At 34.5% G+C, this 17,506-nt stretch overlaps 1 long non-coding RNA gene across 6 annotated transcripts in view; it reads left to right on the top strand.

The window, feature by feature from the left end:
• The first annotated feature begins 925 nt into the window (after window positions 1-925).
• The window catches only part of LOC115610876, a 77,338-nt gene continuing 60,757 nt past the window's right edge, over window positions 926-17,506 (top strand). For 3 of the 6 annotated variants that reach the window (XR_003992370.1, XR_003992371.1, XR_003992367.1), the window contains exons 1-4: window positions 986-1,100; window positions 7,053-7,201; window positions 8,248-8,388; window positions 10,308-10,438. This is a non-coding gene — a long non-coding RNA (uncharacterized LOC115610876). Of the gene's footprint in view, window positions 1,101-7,052; window positions 7,202-8,247; window positions 8,389-10,307; window positions 10,439-17,506 lie in introns of all 6 variants that reach the window. The other 3 variants (XR_003992372.1, XR_003992368.1, XR_003992369.1) reach the window with 2 other exon arrangements.

The following is a 17,506-nucleotide window of genomic DNA, read 5'->3' as shown; positions in this document are numbered from 1 at the left end:
TTTAATCTAGAGCTGGAAGAGGAACCTTCTTTAATGCCTTAGAAATAGACAATTGGGTCTTCCTTTTCCTTACGCTGCTTCATAATTAAGAGATCTGGATGTTCTGTTTTCTTGATGAACCCCAAAATAAGACTGTGTTGAGACCAATAGAAGAGAAGTATTTTCCTCTGTGGTTGTGGCCATTGGCAATAAAGAGTGTGCAGAGTAAAACTACTCATAAAATAACATCTTTTATTTCTGAGATATTCAGCCATTTACAAAGCATGTGACAATACAACCTGCATATGGTTGCCTGCCTTATCCTCTTACAATTTTACTTAGGATTCCAACCAGGAAGTAACAAGTGGAGCTCATTTGCCCTTAGTCATTATATATCATAAGATATGCCAGAATGCTGATAAAAATCTATGTGGTCTACCTAATGTATCACACTTTGTGTGCTTAAAAGTAAAAAGATTTATCGAAAAAAAAAATTATTTTTCCAGTGGTTGAAGTTGAATTTCTTCTCATTCATTCACCCTGTTTGTATATTCTTAATATTTGCCACACAAAAGATGGACATAAAATTTGCCCTCATTTTACACTGCATTGAATCCAGCACATGAAAAACTCAAGTAATATTATCTTTCTTAGAAATTGAATAGCTGTAATTATATGCTACTCTTTTTAAGGAAGGCTGGGGAAATATATTCTAAATATCACTAACAAAACATGTTCTTTGTTCTTGGTCAGATTTGAAGAGGGACAACTTCTTTGTAAGACTGATTTACAGCACTCTGAAAGCCATCATCTGTATCCCGCTGGCAAATACTTTTGATTATTATGTATATGTGTGCTTTAATAAGAGCTGCCTTTTGAAACCAGCTCCCCCTTAGACCTAATCTAGGAATAAAGCCATAATGCCAAGTTTATGATATCTTAGTGTGTTGCTATGGAAGTGATATTAGCAATATTAGAAATCCAGCACTGTGGGCTGTGTAGCAGTAGAATGTGATAGAAGCTGAAAGCATGGATGCTGTAGAAGAAGCTTTCATTTCAACATAAATATCTTTAATTCTTTGGAAAACCTTCAGAGAAAAAGAGGACAGTATCAGAGAAAAGTAAGTATGTTTAGATATTACTATGAATATTTAGATATTATTAGTTTATCTTGATGAGCATGTCTAGAATGTAAGAGCATAGAGTTTTTAATTGTCAAAAAATATGTTTTGAGAAAAATAAATTTAAAGGTTAAAATCACTGCTCATTAATTAATATTCTTATTAAGAAAAAAGAAAGAGAGATTTTATTTTAGTTTGCTGTTGTGGTCATAGGCTTCTTTTACTTTCATGTTTTCTTAATTTTTTGCATTTCTTTCTTTTATTTTTAGTTTGATTCTGCAATGGGAAATAGACCAAGCAGATGGTAGCAACCTAGTTCTGTTCCTTTTTAGCTGTGATTATTTCCAGCGACGGTTAAGGATGCCTGGCTCTGTCCTGGGCCCTTGTATAGTAAGCCTGTTGATTTTGAGTGATTATTGAATAGCTTCATAACATATATTTGTGAGCAATTTAAGGTGCAGAATGATCAGCTGAAGTTTGTTACAATGTGCTTAGATGCATGGAAAGATGAAAGACTGAAGAGTGGATCAATAAAGTCATTACTAGATGGAAAATGCTATGAAAACATATCGGTGATGTACGATTAAACTAAAGAACAAAAATCATATACAATCACTGGTTCCAGCTTTTGACAGCAAACATGAGCCTTTAGGCATAAATGACTGTGAATGGCAAAATGCAGCTGCTGCCTTCATTTGAATAGCCTAAGGAAGACAGGAGAGCCCCAGCAATAGCAATCACTTCAGAGCTCTGGCTGACTTAAAAAGCAATAGCAAGTTAGACCCTGACGAGTACTAGATCCTGTGATGTGGTGTTGCCAACCCCTTTGGAGAAGATACAGTGAATAAAGGAATATTCATGAGAAAAGGAATGTTCCATAGGGAATTAAGCAGCTGCAGAACCCACAGTCTCTGCATGAAGCATCACATACATTCCACTTTCTGCAGCTGCCCTTCAGCCTCTCTTCAGCTGATGAAACACCATCTTCACTTGCCTCTTTTTGATCCTAATGAACGCTTCTGAGCAGCAGCTCAGGACTGTTTGCATGTTCAGCAGCAATTGGATGCAGTGCTAATAAAATCCATTCTCAAGTGCACTGTTTTACATTTACTGCTCCTATTTTATTTTATATTTTATTTATTTCTTTTTATTTATTTCTTGTTGCTAATAACTTAAAAAGCGAGAGCATAGCAGTTGCCCTAAGAATATGCTGGACCCATAGAGCTGTGCACAGTAGCTATCACAAATGAATTGCTGTTGTGAGTACAACTGAAGTACAACAGTGGTTTCAGGAGGAAAGAGATTCCAGGTGACATTCTTACAGCTCAGTGCAGTGTCATTTTTTTTAAGAGCCCTGGAAATGATAGTAGTACAAGTCTAGAAACAATAGGACCAAATCAGCAACACACTGTCCCAGCTAAAAGCCCATTCTTATTTTCCTTCTGGTTTTGAGGTGGGCTTGATCAGCAAGAGGTTGAAGGTCTGTATCGTGCTGCCTGGTGCATTTTGTAGACATGTCCACAGCTATCTTTAATCTTACTGACACCAAATAAAGTACTCTGGGAGAAGGCAAGAACAGATAAAACAATGTCAAATATAAAAATAAATTTATCTACATTCCCAGAGGAGTATATTTTGTTGACCTAGGTCCAGATTTTCCTTCTTTACATAGCTTTATCTATGTTCACCATTCTCCCTTTTAAGGCATTCCATAATTGCTACAAACAAATGAAATCCAAAGATTCTGTAGAGAAAAATAAGTTAAGCACCCCCAGCTGTTCACAGCAGCATGAGCTGCTGCTCCATTACTTCCAGTATGCATGTGCACAGGCCTCAAGCACAGCCTTGCCCCAACAACTGCTAGGAATGCAGAATTATTGCTTACAATAAATCATTGTAAGCCAATCAGAGCTTTGGATACCCTGGTGTTTTGACACATGCTGTATTTGTGAGAACAGCACTTCCAAATGTTAAAAATCTATGGGCCAACTTCATTTTGTTGTTATGTTTGTTGAACTTACTTCTGACTTCTGTTATCTTCACAAAAGAAAAAAAAAAAAAAAGAACAATTTGGTTGCTCAGGTAAAGAAAAGAATCTAAGTTGCTCATAGAAGGGCAGGCCTATTGTATAGCTTTGCTTTCATGTGGAAAAAGATTAACTCAAGAGCTGTATTAACTTGTGAAAGCTTAAACCATGCCTGTGTAACCATTCAGATGTTTGTTGCTGCCTGCAAAGGAGTTCTCTATGAAGGTGAAACAAAAAATAACACTTTGTAGCAGAAATTGCTAGACTGTCACCAAAGATATTATAAGTATTTGTGTTGCCGAACAAGAATAAAAAAATAGCTATGTCCAAGTCTTCATGAAAGGTACGATTATCAGTTATTGGTTTTTTCCTTAACAGATCATTTCATAATTTTATGCAGTGTTCTGCTTAAAATTTCTTGAAACAATATGGCCGATAGCTACATCAGTTAGTATGTCATACTGAGAGATCATAGGTAAGGAGCTTCTCAGATGTATCCAGAATCTTGTATAAATATAGAAAATACACTAATTCTAATTGGCTTGGATTCACTCAAGCTGAACTAAATTGTAGTTTATAAAACAAGCCCTCATTTAATTAAGTAAATGTCCTTGCAATCTTTTGTGCTATTTATCCATGTCAATTTAAATAACACCTTAATCAATTTTTTGACTGGAAGACGTGAAGGTATGAAAAGGTGGTTTTGTTCATTTTTGAAAGAAATCTAAAAACCTACTTCTGGTTGTTTACCTTACTCTTCTACCTGTCAGGACCTATGTTAAAACAACTCCAATTCGTATGGCTGCAGTGGGAAAAATTCAGATAGTGTTTGCAAGTGGCTTTCATACTGATACTGATATTTAGTAGCATGTTTCCACCTCAACATTAACTAGATACTTTACGGTCATAACCTACCTCAACCTCATCATCTACACAAAAGAGCTAGGTTTTAGTTTACTTGCCTGTTTAAATGGGAACACAAGCAGTGTCTAAACACTGTCTGACAGCAGAAACACACTGATGAGGACTCAGATAATACACATAAGCAGAAGATAGCCATCCAGTGTTAGGACAGGTGTCAAACTAGGCTGTCAATTACCTGTATAGATTCATACACTGTGTAGTGAGAAGCTAAAACGTATCATGCAAGTCAGCATAATGAAACATGGAAGCTTACTGGTCTGCATGGTCCAGTAATATATTGAGGTTGGGAGACAGCGAACACAGTATTGTTTTGGGACTAAATAAACCTGCCTGTGTGGGGTTATTACTAAAGAGCATTCCAAATATGCTTACAGTTTAAAACTTTACAAAACTTTCGATACATAAAATCTGAGTTTTGATCAGTATATGGACAATTTCTACACACTGAAGGATTTTATATTCTTAGCATTTACCTGAAGATAAAGCCTTAGTATATGCACCCTGCTAAATAAACAACATATGCAGTTTGGGAAGAAATATAAAATAATGCTGGACAAAGGTGATTGCTAGTATCTCTTAATAAAAACACATTTTGAGTAAAACATCAAAGCTGTTTAATGAACCGAAGTTACTGATAGAAATGCCTTTTGAATCTGAATGTATGTGAAAAAAAAATATATGTTTTCAGGGGAAGATGAAGCACACCCCTGTTTATATGACGTATTATGTTATGAATGGTGTACCTTAGACTGTAAATGTAACATGTTCAAGCAAAACTATCAAAATTGGACCTATAGAATACTAGCACTAGCATCAGCAAATTTTCACTGTATGTCTGTCTAAATGTTCATGGAGAAAAAAGCAAGTGCATTTTTACAGTGCATGTTCTAAGTACAATTACATTAAAAAAAAAAAAAAAACAAACAAACAAAACAAAAACCCAACCAACCCCTTTCTTTCCAGCACAAATTGACCTTTCTTTCTTTACTGGCTGTAGGCCAGCTAGTAAAACAGTAAAATACTTTTGCACACCCACATGATGTAATGCATGCATAATAGGAGTGTGAAAATTAGTATTTCTTCACTGGATGAAAAAGATTTAGAAAATACATAATTTATGGGCTTTGAAATATTTAAAATATTTATTTCTGTAACACTAGTCCTTTGAACCCTGGGTAGACAAAAATCATCCAAGTGACAGGTTTCTGCCTCAGTTGGTCTTAATCGAAACTAGTTTACACTGTGGAAAATCACAGAATAAGACTGGATGTGATGCAGATGAAATGTAGTGAAATAATGAAATAAATCTCTGTGCAATGGATGCAGTTGTCAGAGCAACCACACTGTGGAATTGCTCTGATGAGAACCAGAGTAGTTTATAACCCCTGTGTTAATTTTATTTTTATTTTTCTTAATTCCTTTACAGTCACTGGTTTATTTCTCAAACTAAGCAGTGTTGGCAATCAACAATTATATGAAGAAAAAAAAACAACTTACCAAGCCAGTGTTAATTCAGTTGTAGCTAAAAGTTAGTGCCCAGCACTGTCAATCTGGAAACTGAAGCAAAACTTGTCTCTTCCCAGTTTAACATGAGCTTTATTGTAGTTTGTGATTAATCTCGTTTTCAGTGGCAGTTCTACAGCTGACTCCGTATGACTTTGATTTGACTTTGGTGAACTTACGATATTCCCTATCTGTAAACTGGATGTCATTTTTCTGCTTAAAATGGATGCTGTGAGACTTAAATGGTATTTTTTGCTTATAAGGACCATGAGGTTCTTGTAACAAAGCCTATAAACAGCCAAAGCAGATAGAATTTTCATGAGTGTTGCAAGGGAGCAATCTCAGGCCAAATTGTTTAGTTAAATTTTGTATGTGCACTAAATTGCAAGTCATGCCTTGCCAGAATTATTTTGATACTCTTAAAAAAATTTCTTCTTGAAGAGTGATAGTGAAAACATAGGAAATTGTTCTCTGTGCTGGTGTTAGAAAGCTTTCTTTATCTGGATAAGTTTTTATTTGAATGTTGTAAGGAAACTGGAGAGGAGAATATATTTCTCCTCAGGACTGTTAAATGCTGATACTACCCTAGTGTCCCATAATAGGATTACTATTATTTTTATTAGTTTAGACTTAATGATTTTCATTATACTCTTTTGAGTGTACTTTAATAACTGAAATAATATTTTGTTTAAATTATTACTTATATAGTTCTGACATCAATTTTTATATATTTTTATACACATGTAATTGGTATATAAATTTGATATAAACTATCTAATAATTGTTTGTTACGTTAAATTTTTTGATTGCTTGTACCATGTTTATACCAAAATATTTTGGAGGATAAAATTGAAAAGGTCAAGTTTATTATATCATATCCAGTGTTAACAGATACTGAGTTTGTGTTGGCATATCATTACATGAAAATCTAGATGTCTATTTTGCATACCATTTTAACAGTTTAAAGAAAAGTTAATCTACTATTGAATTTTCTCATATGAATTAGATTACATGACCACAGTGCTTTGAAAATACTTCATCAATCTAAAATAAAAGTTCCACTTTAAGTTTCTTTGTGCTCTATAATACATTCAGCCAATAAACCCAAAATGTTTTATAATAGCTGTACTGAATCACAGTTGGATTTTGGTCTTAGTATTGGCAGATATGTCCTCAAGATACTGATCTACATTGACTTTTGTTCCATGACTCCAGAGCACAGCTTCCTCGTACATTTGTCTTACCCTGAAAATCCTTTACGTTACTCTCCTTTCTTCTAGCAATATTTATAAACTCAGTCACGAAAGTCTGTGCATTTCTCAGTTCCCCTGTATACCAGTATTTGAGATGTACATCAAATAGCAAGCAAGATGGTGTAGGATGTGTTGTGTCATACATCTCCTAATTGGTTGTTGTTACTGCCTGTCTATCATAAATCCTCAACTTATTACACTGTTTTGGCTCTCTGCACCCCACAGTTGACCATGTCTCCATTCCAGGTATAAACTACCTCCTTCATTCAACACTCGCTCTTTTTTGGATATGCTGCTGTATGTCAGCCTTGGCTGATGTTGCATCCTTCAGACAATGATTGCTTGCCATCATCCTACTGGGAAAGATGCTTCCTGGGCTGAAACACTGTGTGCAGGTATGTGATGTGTCTGTACAAAAAATGATAGTCTGGCATCTTCCTTCTCCATCTCTCCTTGATTCCTACACTGAAGCAGATTTTATGAACTCCCCTTTTTTGGTGGCTGTGGTCTTCAAGAATCTAAAGCCAAATATGGGAATAATTATGTATATAATTTTTTGCCTTTTTTTTTTTTTTTTCCTCCTTTTAAAGTGTTTTGTGCTTTTAGGAAATCAATTAATGCTCAGGTTTGAATACTTTTGTAACAAAGCAGCATCAAGGTCATCATTGCCATGTTAAGGGTAACATTTTTATATTAATTTAAACCACATGATACTAAATTTATACAGGAGGGTTTGTTTGGAGACGTGCTTCTCCCTTTTTTCCTCCACCAGTAGCATCTGTTAGTAGGCTTATCCTATGTGTGCCCATCAGTTCAAACTGGATTTATATTAAAGTCATCTAATTCTGAGTGGATAGAATTATTTTCATTTTTACTGAATTTTTGGTGGTTAGTTGGTGGCAGGCTTTTTCTGGTTTAGTTGTGGTTTCTTCTATGCTACCTAATGTGCTCCTCTGAAATGTCTAATTTCTGCATTAATTTAAGTGAAGTTTTAACTGAGTTTTGAAGCTGATTGATATTTTCTAGTTACAGGAATCTCTTTAGGTGAGCTGTTAAGTACTATACTGTTACCATGCGTTCAGTTAGAATGGTATAGTAATTAAATGTTGTTGAGTATGACCATTTCTACCAATATTTTCTATTCTGTCTCTATATTTTTAAAACTTGTAACTTTTTCAAATCAAGTAGAAGTTGTTTATATCATGAATCTTTTTATATCTTTTTATCAATCTAGAGGAAAATATGGTACTATTCAGGTTAATTTGTGGGGTTTGACCCTGGCTTAAGTAGGAATCTTATATGCATTTTGTTTAGGAAAGGTAATGAATTGATTGGAAGCCTTATTCTGCATCATTTATCTTACATCATGACTTTAACAGTTAGCTTATGATTGTAATAAAAAAATGTCACTTTGGATTTTAAATCTATTTTTATCACTCAGAACATCTCATCTGTCAATATTTGATTAGAAGTCCTCGCTGCTTGAGACAGCTTTTCTCTGTCTGGCAGATAATCGGAAGCTCCGAGACCATCGATTGAAGCTTCATTTCTTAGGGGGGAAGAAAAAAAAAAGAAAGAAGAGGTAGGAAGAGCTAGAATATAATTTTTGATTACGCTTCAACTTATGACTTCTGCCTTGAGCCCAATAGAAAGGCTGAATCTTCCTGTCTTGTCACTGCAAAGACAGACTACTCCTGTATTGATTTAGACAGAGTTCAACTAAGTTCCAGTTTGATTTCTTCATAACATCTCATCTCAATTTAAGGGAAACCACCTTTTTTTTTTTTTTTTTCTTTTCAGCCTCACTTTCTCTCCTTTTAATTTTCAGTGCGGTAGAATACAAGTCACTCGTCTAACACAGGTGTTTGGTATGCCTGTCCATGTGCTATACATACCATAAAAAACTTACTGTTCAAGCACTGCCTTTGAGGTGATTACTTCATTGAAGTAGAGTTAACTGTCCTGCAGATGAAAAGAGGCTAAAATTTCGATCTAAGATATATGTAAAAATAGAAACGGTTAAATTTTATTGTTGTTGGAGACCCTGAAAGATCTTTTATGTCTACCTGCTATAGTGACAAGTTCTTGTCTGATCTATTCATAAATATGTCTTTTGAGGAAAATTGAATTATATTTCTTAGTACCTGTAGGAAAAAATACTGCGTTTAATGTTTTCAAACATTCAGTTCACAAATCTGTATTTTATAGTAAGTAGCACTAGCATATTTTCCCTATAAAGCAATTTTGAGTGCTGAAAATCAGGCATTTAGTTAGACAAGTACCATAAATACAGAGGTAGATTTCTACCTCTAGTTATCCAAGTAATTTTTTAATCTAAATTCATAGTTTGCATGTATAACTTACTCTTCATAGAAGTATAACTTGTGAGTTCTGCCTTTTACTGACATACTTGGATCCTGGATAAGGTAAATTCAGAGCCTAATGAGCAAAGATGTATTAGCTGACTATACAACAGCTATTGTGCATATTTTATATCTTATATCCATATATATTGTGTTGAAATTTGTCAGTATTCTAGGTTTGAGGTTAGATTGTATGTCAGGCAGAGAAGTGCTAGTGAAAAGCTAAAAGTAAGGTGAAATTTTGCTATGCCTGGGAACATTTAGCATAGATGTAGCAAGAGTCAGGCTTTTTGTCTGGTGTCAGAATGAGAAGGTATTGATATTAGCCAAAACAATCAGGGGCAGGAGTGAGTCATCTTCTTGATGCAAGACATCTAAAGATGTAGAGTCAAACTTGTTCAAACCAAACATACTTGAAAATAAGAAATACAACCACTAAAAATTTGACAGAATTTTTTTACTAAGAACTCAGCTCTATTGAAATTCACACTAACAGCTAAGAATTTGAATACAGTATGTAGATAGCTGGAAGCCAATGTAGGGCTTGTAGGGGTTGTTCCTGAATTTAGCTGTAAGGTTAGAACAGCAATAGGGATCCTTATTAATAAGTGTCCAAACAAATGTACATCAGAGATACTCACAATTATTAGATAATTTATATCTAATTAAGCTCTCCTTTGGGTTTCTGAACTAATGACCTGATTAATTTTGACTTGCAGCTTTGTCAATTATGTATTTTCCTTTTATACGTCCATTTTTGAAGCAAATTCACTGTAGGAGCACAAAGTAGTGCTTTGAACACATCACAGGTATGCTATCATCTGTCTTGACTGGGTTGTTTCTTAATCATTCTTGTGAAATGCAGTATTGTATCCACCTCAAGTAATCTGAGATTTCCTTGCTGATCTAAATTTAGATTAATCTGTTCTGGCAAAAGCCTTGGAAAACAATTAAAAGCTTAGATTTGTTGACAAGAAGGGGCAACAATTGCTGATTTTAACCAATGAGCGAGAAGAATGATCCTCCTCAGATTCTTGCAGTTCCAAAATCTGCCAGCTGAACTGTAGCAGGTAACTTTACAGTTAACTCAGTAAATTGAGTCATGAAATAACATTTAATGGCAGTCTGTATTTCCCAGCTCCATGAAGAAAAGGATCTTGGGTATCATGGTGGCAATTATGAACAAGAGAAGATAAAAGCAACAGGATAAAGGAAATTAAGAGAACCTGTATTTATTTTGAAGAAAAGGAAAGCTGTTTATAGCGACAGGTACGCACAAAACTTTCTCTGAGCCTAGATTTAAAAGATGAGCAGAATTACTACATACTTTCATTACTGTAGGAATTAGAATTTCATTTTAAGTGACATTGAATCTGCTGCGTATTTAGTTTCTGACAGCCATAACTATAAGCAATACTAGTTAACAGAGTAACAAATTCCCATACTTACATCAGTCATTTATAGGATGTTCAAATATGGATGAATAAGCTGCAGTCAAATACAGATCAAAGATCTTCCAGCTATTATACTCTGGAGACCAGGTAGAAGAAAGAAAGTCAGTTCTCTCTATATATACTAGAAAATCCCACCCTAGTAGAGTTGAATAGGAACTTTTTTCCTGGGTTTGTTTTGGTATTTTTTTAATTTGTTCTTTGATGTGTCATCAGTTGTGAACTTCAGGAAGGAAATATCATCTAGATTGTTAATCATTCAATCTATCTTCACATTATAAAAATTCCCAGGGTATTTATTTTTTGTTTTATTTGCTTTTCCTGAAAAGATTCAAAGGCTTAAAATGGGTTTGCATTCAACAGCTGAAGTTCTGAATTTCTTTTCATTTTTCTCTACTTCCATTTGCATTGTATCGACCTATGCCAATGCCAGAATTTCCAACAATATCTTTCCTTGCTTTTCTGTGGCAAACATCCCCGCTATATTTGTTTCAAAAATATCTGTTTTCATATTTCCTTGTAAGATGAGAAGGTGACATACTGTCATACACTGTCATACATGGAGATTAAAGTCAAATTACTATTCAGTATTGCTCACAAACTAAACTACCCATGACGTGCTTTCCACACTATTCAGCATGGCAAATAGCTCAGTGGTACAGTAATTTAAAGCAAAACTCTTGTTGACTTCTGTTACAGATGTTACTATTCAGCATGTCCACATATCAGGATCATAGGTCATAAATCAGGTGATCACTAATTACCTGTCTATATTTAATGGCCACCCGTGAACAATTTATTTCAAATGGTTTGTTCATTAGCACATAGGAATTCAAGGAAAGAATACGATTTATTTTTATGGATTTTCCTTCAGCTGCTTTAATTGTGAGGTTGTTTCTCTTTAGTTGCTATAATCCCAAGTTTATTCTAAGGAAGCTGAGGTTGGGGAAGGAAGAAAGAAATAAAGAAGAACTGAGACTGAGGAGACTGGCTACTATTTTAGATGTTAATGCGCAGAATTGGGTGCTATATGGTCCTCAGATGCTTCCAGGAAAATACCTGGTTGCCTCAGTCTGAAACATTCTTATTACAAATGAAATTTGTCAGTTACAGTAAAGCTGTCTTCCTAAGCATGTGAAGATTGTGTTTTTAATAGCAGATAATTTGGGCAGACTTCCACAGGCACAGCTAGCTCATGCTTCCTATAAGAACATTCCCTGCTATCTTTTAGCTGCCTGCTTTGAAATCACGGAATTTCTATAACATTCCAGCTAATAGTTGATGAGAAACCATCATCAATGAGAATTCCTTTTAGTATCAGGGAACAACACACTTTCTATAAACTGTTTTTGCTAAAATCAAGAAAAAAGGAATTAAAGTAAGCTTGCATGGAAAATTTCATCCTTAATGATTATATTTTGTCAAAATCATAGATAATTAAAACCATTGCCTTAAAAAGCCCTCAACAAGCAAACGCCAAAGGCGATACTCACTATTCCACAGTTCTAATATTTAATGACAGAAATTAAAGGGGACTTTTTGTATCTCTCCTCTTTCAGCAAAATGCACAGTGCTCTGAAACCGCTGAAGTGAGCTGACAACCTGTTGCTGGTTGTAAATGGCCTTTAAACAAAGCCCATAATGAAGCTACAAAATAACTTTTAAAAAATTTCTCATCAGAACAGATGGGTTTCATTTTCTATGGGATACTGTTAGAAAGAGCTATCCTAAAATTTTATTTCTAATTGTTTCTTTTTATTCCAAAATGCTTTGTCCATCGGTTCAGTTCTTTGATGTAGTTTTTATAATATTGTTAAGGCAATCGGCCAATCAAGTTTCTTTTTACTTGTCTCAGCAGTGGGTTGTTGGGGGCCTCATCTCACAAAGGCTAATCTCTCTTACCTATTTAGTTGAAACTTTGATCATTCAATTAACTTCTCCACTGTGTCTTTGAGTGAAAATGTGTGTATGTGCAGATGCATGTATGCATACATCTTTTGGTGTATACACACACACCTACATATTTATAAGACACTCATACACATATATAGATATACACCAAAATGAACCAAAATATTTCTGGGTTTGATTTCTGTGTTCAAGCAAAGAGCCATCACTATGTAGTATCTGCTCAGAACTAACCAGATATGAAAATGCTTAATTTCATTATTCTGGTGCGCAAGGATATAGCGACATAAAGCTGAGAGGCTTTTACATTATCGAATAAAACTGGTTTAATTCAAAGGTAAAGAAGTATGTCAATTGTATGCCAGACAGATGTGACACAAACTGTTTAAGGAAATGTCTACCAGGTATGCTTATGTATTTAGCTTCTGAGAAGAAGGTACAGTACTTTGATAATTATATTAGTCCAGCTTTAAGAAATCATATTGTGATTCTGTTATGCTTTTGGAAGACTCTTTGCTAATCTAATGTTATTTTTTCATGTATTGATAAATAAATCCCTGAGAACTTTCCATGGAAGCACAAAGCTTCCCTATTTTTCCTTTTTAATCGTGCTTCAAAATTTAATAAGGATTTATATTAAATGGCAAAAAAATTCCAAGAAAAGCTTATTATTCATTATTAAATTCTGCCATATATTATTATCTACTTAATATTGCTTTTCTTTTGCACAGTAAATAACCATGGAGACTAGTAGGACTCCTGAAGCTTTAGGTCTCTACTTTGCTCATAAAGCTGTCTGTCTTCTTTTAATATTTATAGGAAAACGCCAAGATGTTTCCCCAAACCTGAAGGCATCCTTTCTTACTTGCCTTAAAATTAAATAATAGGAATTTACAAGATATCTCCTTTTCTGTGTATCAGATTTTTTTGAGGGAAACTCAAAAACTTGCACCTTTCTAGAAATACCTTGCTAAGCTTATTTAAAGTTATGAAATACAATTAAGGGTCCTCTGGACTTTCCGTGGACAACCAAAAACTAGAAAATATTAAATTACAATGAACATCAAGGAACTGAAAAATGAGTACAAAACCAAAATGAACATCTATAGATCTTCACTTTTGCTACTTTATGTTCATTTAAAATAAGAAAGTATTATCTCCTCATCTTTTAAAACTGATGAAACATAAATGCCTTGTATTATATTGATACACAAGAGATTCTGGGCTCTTGAGCAAGCCTACTCATTCTCTTTTTTTTTGTTGTTTTCATGTTCAGCAGCCTTCCAGTATCTGAAGGAGGCCTATAAGGATGCTGGGGAGGGACTCTTCATTAGGGACTGTAGTGGTAGGACAAGGGGTAATGGCTTCAAACTTAAGCAGAGGAAGTTTTAGATTAGATATAAGGAAGAAGTTCTTTACAGTGAGGGTGGTGAGGCACTGGAACAGGTTGCCCTAGGAAGTTGTGAATGCTCCATCCCTGGCAGTGTTCAAGGCCAGGTTGGACAGAGCCTTGGGCCACGTGGTTTAGTGTTAGGTGTCCCTGCCTATGGCAGGGGAGTTGGAACCAGATGATCTTAAGGTCCTTTCCAACCCTAACTATTCTATGATTCTACGGTTCTATGTTCGAATGTCTGACAGAATGTGAGTAAATGGTAAAGAAAGTAAATCAGGCTAGATGAGCTTTGGTTGTTCTTCATTCCTTGCTATATATAGACTGCGTTTTCTAAGGGTTCAAGCTCAGTTTCCACATCTGTGAATGAGATAATCTCATTTCAGACACCTTGTGAAGAAGTGATATCAACATATTACTTAAAAAAGGGAAAAGGGTTGAAATAGATTACTGCATAGCTTATACTCTAAGTGTATATATATCACATCAGTCTTATTTGAATGTTCAGATTCAGGAACAGCTTTTTGCTGAATCTAGTACTGAACTTAATGTCCCCATGAGTAGTAATGCATTTCATGAGAGAACTGGATGCTTCAATGAAAATATAAATGCAAACTGTATGGAAAATGCAGTGTTAATTCTTTCATTTTGTTTAAAAGAAAAACATTTTTCTGAAATACTGATCCAATTGAATGCCACTAGTTGGGTGTTAGGAGCTCTCTATGTTTTTATCTTAGTGGTTAGTAACAAAAAGGAGTACATGAATTTCATATTCAGAAAAACTTGGAAAATCATACAGTAAAAAGTATTGGGGAAAAAAATAATTTAGAATCACTCATAAACCTCCAAAATATGTTAATGGTTTTACAAGTAAATGGGTTTATAGTTTCATGTACAAAAAACAAACAAACAAAAAAGTGTTTGGGTTTTTTTTCTGGTAATTTTACTCAATTATTTTTTAATATCTGCTGAAGCTTAGTCTAAATTCGACCATGTTTTCTTTACAATATGTAGTTGTCAGCTAAAAATAAGTAATGGGGTTTCCTTAATATGTCTGGGTTTAATTCTTACCTCAAAAAATCTTCTTTTTAGTTTGGCCATTTGACCTTTAGGATGGCATTTTCCTTTCACTCTGTATCAGGTTTAAGACCAGGCAATGCGTTCCAAACAAAATCAGTGAATCACAGAAAGAGATACTTGATAAGACTGCTCAAGAAATATTTGTATTTGTTTCTGAGGTTTGTAGATAAATACCCTGTAAGTTTGGAGAAATGTATATATCTTTACTAAGTACTATTTTTGTGCCAGTGAGATGTAGATTATTCCGTAAAAACTTTATTGCAGGCATCAGTCCCTAGTTGCTATTGTAGAAAATGTTAAGTTTCTAATCTTTAAAATGCTTGAAAGACAGTCTGAGCTGCACCTTTTAATACATGCTGGGTGCAAATTCAAGAAATCAATGGTAACATTTTTGCATTTGAAAGTAACACAGCTGCAGTTCTGATGTTGTGGTTGAAAGATGACAAAAAGTGTACAGTAGCACTAGATCAATGACTAGAATTTTTTTTATTCATGAGCTTCATTGTTTTCTTCACTCTGGCTAATCCATTCAGTGTCATTCTTGACTTCTCTCTATTCTCTTTCGCAGCTCAGTAAGCCTTCTTTCCATTTTACCATCAAAATCCATCCTTTCTTCCTTTCTGTTCGTATCCTTGTGGACAATTTGTCCCTTCTTCCTTTATATCTAAAATTTGAATACTTGATATGTTGCCTTCTCCCACGCATCTCTTTCTGTTCAACTCTGGGGTTTTTGCTTTCATATCTCTTGCAGAATCAAATTCAAGCCCTTTGCCATGTTTTTTAATAAAAGGTCTCACCTCACATGTCTAAACTAATAACTGCCTCTTGTCCTCTATCTTCTCTTGCTTCACATTACTGGTTTGTTTTTTATTGCTACTCTTGCTTCTGTGACATGAATAGTCATTCTATTATACCCTCTTATTACAAATTCTTTCTAAAAATACTTGCTTTGAGAAAATGCCTCACTCCTTTGTGTTTAAAACTTTCAGTTCTTATATTTCTTCAGCAAAGGTCTGTGAAAGAGTGTAGAGGATAGTATTTCTTACTAGCAGTAATATTGATAAATTAGCATGCTGAAATGAAGAGCAAGCAATGTAACACAAGACTGACTGAACTGGTAACACGAGTTCAGATTCTCTGACCCTGTTTTGGTTGTTTTCCCTGACCTGCTACATTAGTTTTACAGCTTCAGCTGTTTTAGATACAATGATTTACAAAACATAGAACATCAACTGCCAAAGAAATGACAGAGAGAAATTACTAATATCCCTTTTCAGTAGGGAGGCTTGATTTTTCTTTTATTCCTTTTACTTTATTCTTTCAGGCATGAATTATTCTACAGTATATTAAATGAATATGCTGTTGGTCTCTAGATTTTCATCAGTGATGAAGACTAAGAGTAAAAAGCCCTATGTGAGGCAAAGTCTAAATGACTCGTTCTACCAAAAGGGATATTAAAGGACAAAGGAGAAATCTGATAAATGAAATCATTCCCATCTTCACCCTTGAAACAGCTAGTCTTAGATACGGTGTGCTCTGCAAAACATCAGTATTCATGTCAGAGAAAACTGAATTAATAATGCTGAAAAATGAATTATTTCATAGCATAGATTTTGTTTTCTTTTACTGCAGCCTTTTTAAAAGAGAAAATGAAAATTCATTAACTTTCTGCTATGAATTATTTTCTTTTTCATAGCATTTAACTTCACTAGACCATCATTGTGCATGTCATTTCTGATGGATAAAATATTCCTGCAGCAGCTGTACAACAATATAATTAAATGTTTCCTACTTTTGATGGATAAATTACTAGAAACATTTATATGGTGGAACAACTGCATTAGCCATCATTTCTTTGTCTGGTTTATTGCACTAGTGAACCTCATTGCTCCATATATGTTACAGCACAAAATTGTGGGGAGGGAAATTACAATCAGGATGAAATACTGATAGGAGTCTTTTTAGTTTTCACAGTGGAGTTTTTCTGGGGAGAGGTGGTAAACTGTTTAGGAAGTAAGAGTTACCTTTTCAGTTAGTTTGAAAGTAAGTTAATCCATTAAGCATAAGTGAGTTTAGAGTGTGTCAAAATTTGAGATTTTCCTTTCTTGGAGAATTGTTAATATTGCTGTTGGTTTTAACTTTGAAAATTTTATTGTACAAGTCTATTGTTGAACGAACACCAAAATTTCCAGCTGAAACTTGTGTGGGTTTGCTTCACATTTAACCTGCATTCTTTAAGAATTTTATTTCACCATTCTCAGTGGGATTATTCAGTCCCAGCTAATCTGTATCCTCTTTCATGCTCCATCAAAATCTGATTTCTAGGAAGCACAGCGATGGTTCAATAAATGGGGAGATTCTGTGACCGTATCAAACATCTTACCAACCTAAACATTAGAGACAAACAAGGAACATAAAACACCTCTGATGCGTTTCCTGAGAGGCACCCCACCCGCTCAAAGGAATGCATGTATTAATATCCTGTGATTGGTATATGCAGTGCAGATC

Source organism: Strigops habroptila, chromosome 7 (assembly GCF_004027225.2).
Source record: "Strigops habroptila isolate Jane chromosome 7, bStrHab1.2.pri, whole genome shotgun sequence".
Lineage (NCBI taxonomy): Eukaryota > Metazoa > Chordata > Aves > Psittaciformes > Psittacidae > Strigops > Strigops habroptila.
The sequence above is the reverse complement of the archived record's forward strand: the minus strand, read 5'-3'. Positions and strand labels throughout refer to the sequence as shown.